Here is a 5,637-nt window from a genome sequence, read left to right as displayed (position 1 = left end):
AACTTTGCTTTCTTTTAATCACAACCAACATTATGAATTTTCAAGCTGCATTTGCACTTGCACACAGTAAACACTGATGATCAAGGTCCTGAAAACCGCTTCCAACCTCAATCTGCAGCAATTCATCATCATCATAATAAATAACTTAAAACAAATCCTAATTGAATTCATGGACTTCTCCACTCAAAAAACTAAAAACAAAAGAGCCTTAAACCTAAAATTTTTCGGGGCTTCCCGACTTAGAAGCCAGCAAATTCAGATGTACAGGAAGGTAATTTCTTAGCCTCGCCGCCGAAGCTTCTCCCATGGCTTGTTGCTGCTGCTGATGCCGATGGTGAACGAACAAAGAAGCTTGTTGCTGTGAGACACCGACACCATCGCCGACTGCACAACCATCTCCAGCAGAGGAGCAGCCGCTGCGAAACTCCAAATTTGATCAAAATCAGGCCTGGCCGGGAGGGCCCAGAGCCCCGCAGGAGCTCCAGGGCCCACTAAGGACCCCACGGAGACGCCGTCGTCCTTGGCGGAAGCGTCGTCGTCGGTGCGTATGCGCTTGCCGAGTATGAAGGGAGTGGGAGCCAGCAAGGGCTTGTGGTCGAGCGAAGACGCTGCAGAGGTTGAGGAAGGAGAAGAGAGAGAGCCAGCACCGCCGCGTACGGAGACGGAAACGAAAGAGAAGCTGGAGGGAGTGGTTCTGGTTCTGGTAGCGGCGATGATTGAGGGCTCGGCTTGGCGGAGGAGCCACTCGATGGTCTGGCCGTCGGACTTGGGGCCGAGCTCCGTCGGATGCCATGAGTCGGAATGCTTTCTTTCTTCCTTCATCCGCTTCACCTTCACACTGCATTTGAAGGATTAGGGCTCACAGGATTTCATAGATTGGGGGTGAGGGAGAAACAGCAACGTTTTGGTTCCTGGGGGACTAATACGTCCTCTTTTCAAAAGCCCATCCCACGTGGCAACCCGTAACAGCTAGGTCAGCACCACGGGAGCCACGTCATCGTTTTCTGTTAGGGCAAACAGAGCGACTCTAACGGAGGGGTAAATATGTCCACTTTTTCGGGAGGTCAGAGACATTAAAGTATTTTCCAATCCTCGAGGACAAAAATATCCGCAAAAAAAAGGTCAAGGACGGATTTATCCTTTACTCAAAAAATAAATACTTTACAATTAAAATATCATTGATCAGACTTTTTTTTAAACCTTGTGGGACTATTCTTATATATGCAAGAGGTATAAATGTATAATATATATGAAGAAGTAGATCAAATAAATACATAAAAAAATAATTGTTTAGTTGAACAGTTTTGTGTGTATATATATTGTTTTATATGTTTTCTAAATATATAATAGTTGATTTAATAATTAATTTTTAGTATAAATATTATTTTTATCATTTATAATATGAACAATGACTCATTTTCTAAAAAAATAAAAAAGGAGGAGATCAATTTTATTCTAAAAACTTTATATAAATTAAGGATAGAATCTTATTTTTATGAAAATTTAAGCGGTGTCATCTGTTAAGTTGCTTTGCAAGTAAAATTGTTGGTCATTTATAATCAAACAATTAAACAAATATTTTTTTATGTATTTATTTTTCCTACTCCTTCATGCATTACACCACTTGCATATATCTCTTTTTTTTTTTTTTTAAATCGGCAGTTATTAGCATTCATTGTTATTTTTAGTGAACAAATAAGTTAAAATAACTTAAATGAATTGACTAAAATATAGCTTTTTAAGGGGCTGCTACACATACAAGTAAAAAGGCCGTATAAGTTTTACAAGTTATCAGTCCAAACTTCATTAACACGCGCATTAACTCATTTTGAATGGAGCGTAACTACACGCGCCCCACTCAAACGATTCCTCTTCGTCTTCTTCTTCTTCTTCGTCTTCGTCTTCGTCTTCTTCTTCTTCCTCTTCCTCTTCCTCTTCCTCTTCCTCTTCCTCTTCTTCTTTTTCGTTTTTTTTCGATTTTCATGGTTTCTGAAATTCTTCTTCTTCTTCTTGCTGCACGTTCTTCTTCCTCTTACTCTTCTTCTTCTCCTTTTCTTTCGTTTCTGCACATTCTTCTTCCTCGTTTTCCTCTTCTTCTTCTTCTTCTTCATTTACGCCTTTTCTCTCTGTTTTCTTTTTTTTTTCCGATTTTTCATGGTAAAATCGTTTTTGAAGAAGAAGAAGCAGCAGAAGATGAGGAGGAGAAAGAGAAAGAGTTCTGAATTATGCATAAAATGTACTTCAATGAATTTTGGGTGTATTTTTTTAAATCCTTTGGGTGTATTTTCTGTAACCCTTTGGGTGTATTCCTATAATCGTTTGGGTGAATTCTTGTAACCGTTTGGGTGTATTTTCTGTAATCCTTTGAGTGCATTTCTGTAATCATTTGGGTGTATTTGAGTGATATCTGACTGATATCTATGGGTGTATCTGACTCATATCTATGGGTGTATCTTACTGATATCTATGGGTGTATTTTTCATTTCAGAAAAAATGGCAAGCATTACAGAAATACACCCAAACGATTACATAAAATACACCCAATAGATTACAGAAATACACCCAAACGGTTACAGGAATTCACCCAAACGATTATAGAAATACACCCAAAAGATTACAGAAAATACACCCAAAGGATTTAAGAAATACACTCAAAATCATGCATAATTCAGAACTCTTTCTCTTTCTCCTCCTCATCTTCTGCTACTTCTTCTTCTTCAAAAACGATTTCAGAGCTTGATGTCAAAAAAAATAGAAATCGAGAATAATGAAAAAAGAAAACAGAGAGAAAAGCACGTAAATGAAGAAGGAGAAAGAGAAGGCAAGAAACAAAAGAAAGGAAGAAGAAGAAGAGGAAGAGGAAGAAGAACGTGCAGCAAGAAGAAGAAGAAGGTGCAATGAAAACGTGCCGTAACAGTATGTGGAGGAACTAACGTCAACAACGAAGAACAAACCAGTGAGAAAGGAGGAGAAAAGAACGATCAAAAAAGAAGGAGAAGAAGAAGGGATGTAGCGCGTGTAAGGAACGTAGCACTTGCAGCGAATTTTGGGGATTAGAGTTTAATTGGCTTGTAATACTTACAAGCCCTAATCACTTGTATGCAGAGTTTTCCCTGCTTTTTAAATGGTCAATATATTTCTCAACAAAAATATTTAATGTCTGAAATAAATTTGAGAGTAAAATAATTAAAGGGAAGGCAGGGGTTTCAAACAGGAGGTAATAAGGTGGTTTCACGGCATTTAAAAGGGTCTGACTAATAATATTTTAAGGGAAAGTATGAGAAGCTAATGGAATATTTGTACAATGCGTATAATGGAGGTTTATGGAGTATTAGAGATAGAATAAATTACTAATTATGCCTCTGAATTTGTAAAACGCTGACAATAATAACTCTAATTTTTGTTAACGACAATTATACCCTCAAAAATTTTAAAAACCCAATAAATCTGCCCAACCGTAAAGAGAGCCCTTTTCCGTTAAACGGAGTTTGGTAATGTGGCAGATGGAATTTAAACGTGGCATCTGTTAAGGCCTTCAGTCCCATTTCTCCTTTATCCCTAATTCATGAAACCCGAATTGCCCAATTTCAAGTAAAATGATGAATCCAATTTAAGAGATAACCATGAGACACACGTTGAAGGTGAAGAGGGATCTCATCCTGAAGAAGCTGATGGCCGGAGAAGAAAATGCAAGCCTTTCTTATGTCTTGATGGAGCATTTTTGAAGGAGTACTGGGTTGATATAGAGGGACTGTCATGTCTCCTTCTACCTTATAAGAGGCCAACAGAAAAGTCTACAAAAAGAGAGCTCGACATGAATTAGAGAGACAGAGTGGTAGCCAGTACAAACTTAAGAGAAGTTATGGCAAAACAAGTTGTAAATATTGCAAAAAGGTGAATATAAAGTCTTTCCATCTCTGTGTATGGTCTCAATCTCAGCACTAGTAAATCTCTCTTTCAAGACTCCACATTCATTGCATACTAGTGTTTCATTCTTAGATGATTCTTCCAGTCCAACAGATTTCTCGTTGGTTTCATCGGTTCACTGAAAATAACGGCACCCACTGTTCTTCATCTGCCCAACACAAAAGCCATTCATCAAGCTCAATTCTCAATAAGGAAGGGGGACAAATTCACTAGACAATTCATACATACCTTCCATAGAGGACACTTGAGAAACCATCTCCCTGGATTTCTCCTCGTCTTCGACATCAACGCCACCACCTGAAGACGGCAGAAGCATGTCCTGTCATAGGGCTTGCTCCCGTGTTCTTCGAGCGCTTCAAAGCTACTATTTTCCATTGACTCTGTCCTTCGATTATTATTGGACATGTCTTTGCTTCCACCATGCATGACAGTAGTTAGGGTTTATCTTTTTGGTGAATTGGGAAACATGTTCTCTCTCATCTCCATATAAAGGAAAAACGGGACTGAAAGTCTTAATAGATGCCAGTTGAAATTTTGTCTGCCACATCACCAAACTCTGTTTAACGGAGAAGGGCTTTCTTTACGGTTGGGCAGATTTGTTGCATTTTTAAAATTTTCGAGGGTATAATTGTCGTTAACAAATATTATGATTATTATTGTTAGCGTTTTACAAATTCGGGGCATAATTGGTAATTTACTCATTAGAGATATAACCATTAGTGTTACTTTTTTTCATTAGTTAAAGTTTTTGGGATGAATGGTATCACGACATGGTATTAAAACGCTAGATCCAAAAAATTAAGAGTTTGATTCTTGGTAAATCCCAAAATTAGTTTAAGCTTATGATATTTTAATTATAGATTTTTTACATAGAGTTAAAATGTAACTTGTTTTCGAAAATTATATTTTGTGTAAATTTGACCAGCAAAGATTTTATTTATATAAATTGGCCACTAAATTTTGAACCGAAATGCACTTATTACAAAGTATATATAATGACTACTAAACTAAGATCTTGCGTGTATAATAATAACTTCAACACGATTTTTGCATGAAGAATATGAGTACAATAATTAAGACAATAATAGACCCAAAAAACAGAGAGTCACAAATTATATAGCTGAAAAGACATCACTTATCACTAAGTTCAAGAAACGATAGATGGATCACTTCACCCAAAGATAACATTATGTTATCCTTTTTATTTACCAAATTTCAATTAAGAAGTTAAAACTACTAAAGTCTGGATAGATTTCACAGTGAGTGTAATTAAATTAAACAAAAATCTAATAACCCTAGTTACAATGATAATTATAGTTTGCTTGGAATTTGAGGGGTAAAATTCTCTCTGGAGAATCAATATGTATGATTGATCAATAACAATAACTCAATACCATACAAATAGAGGACATAATTTTGATTTTGATTTTTAAATGGCCCACATTTGAAAATTGGAATCCCTCATAGGAACCACACCTCATGGCCAATCGCATTGGCATTATAAACTGTTCGCATTCAATTATTGTATGACTTGGGAATTGGGATAGTAAAGAATTTTTATTTTCACTTCGCTGGATATACATTAACAAACTAGTATATAGTACAAAAAAACAAAGAAAAGTGGCAGGGAATCATAAAAGAATCTAAAATGAAACATAGTAAACATAGTACAAAGAGCACTTGGCATTTGACTTGATGAAATTCATAATC

At 36.6% G+C, this 5,637-nt stretch overlaps 1 protein-coding gene and 1 pseudogene across 1 annotated transcript in view; both read right to left on the bottom strand.

Annotated features, from left to right (window-relative positions):
• Positions 1-214: 214 nt before the first annotated feature.
• On the bottom strand, positions 215-4,353 carry LOC107482158 (transcription factor TCP7-like; annotated as a pseudogene).
• A 1,112-nt stretch (positions 4,354-5,465) lies between these two features.
• LOC107482314 (xyloglucan endotransglucosylase/hydrolase 2) overlaps positions 5,466-5,637 on the bottom strand; it is a gene marked incomplete in the record, with an annotated part of 1,971 nt that continues 1,799 nt past the window's right edge. The window contains 1 exon segment of the mRNA XM_016102763.3: positions 5,466-5,637.

The sequence above is a fragment of the Arachis duranensis genome, chromosome 3, assembly GCF_000817695.3.
Source record: "Arachis duranensis cultivar V14167 chromosome 3, aradu.V14167.gnm2.J7QH, whole genome shotgun sequence".
NCBI classification, from domain to species: Eukaryota; Viridiplantae; Streptophyta; class Magnoliopsida; order Fabales; family Fabaceae; genus Arachis; species Arachis duranensis.
The sequence above is the reverse complement of the archived record's forward strand: the minus strand, read 5'-3'. Positions and strand labels throughout refer to the sequence as shown.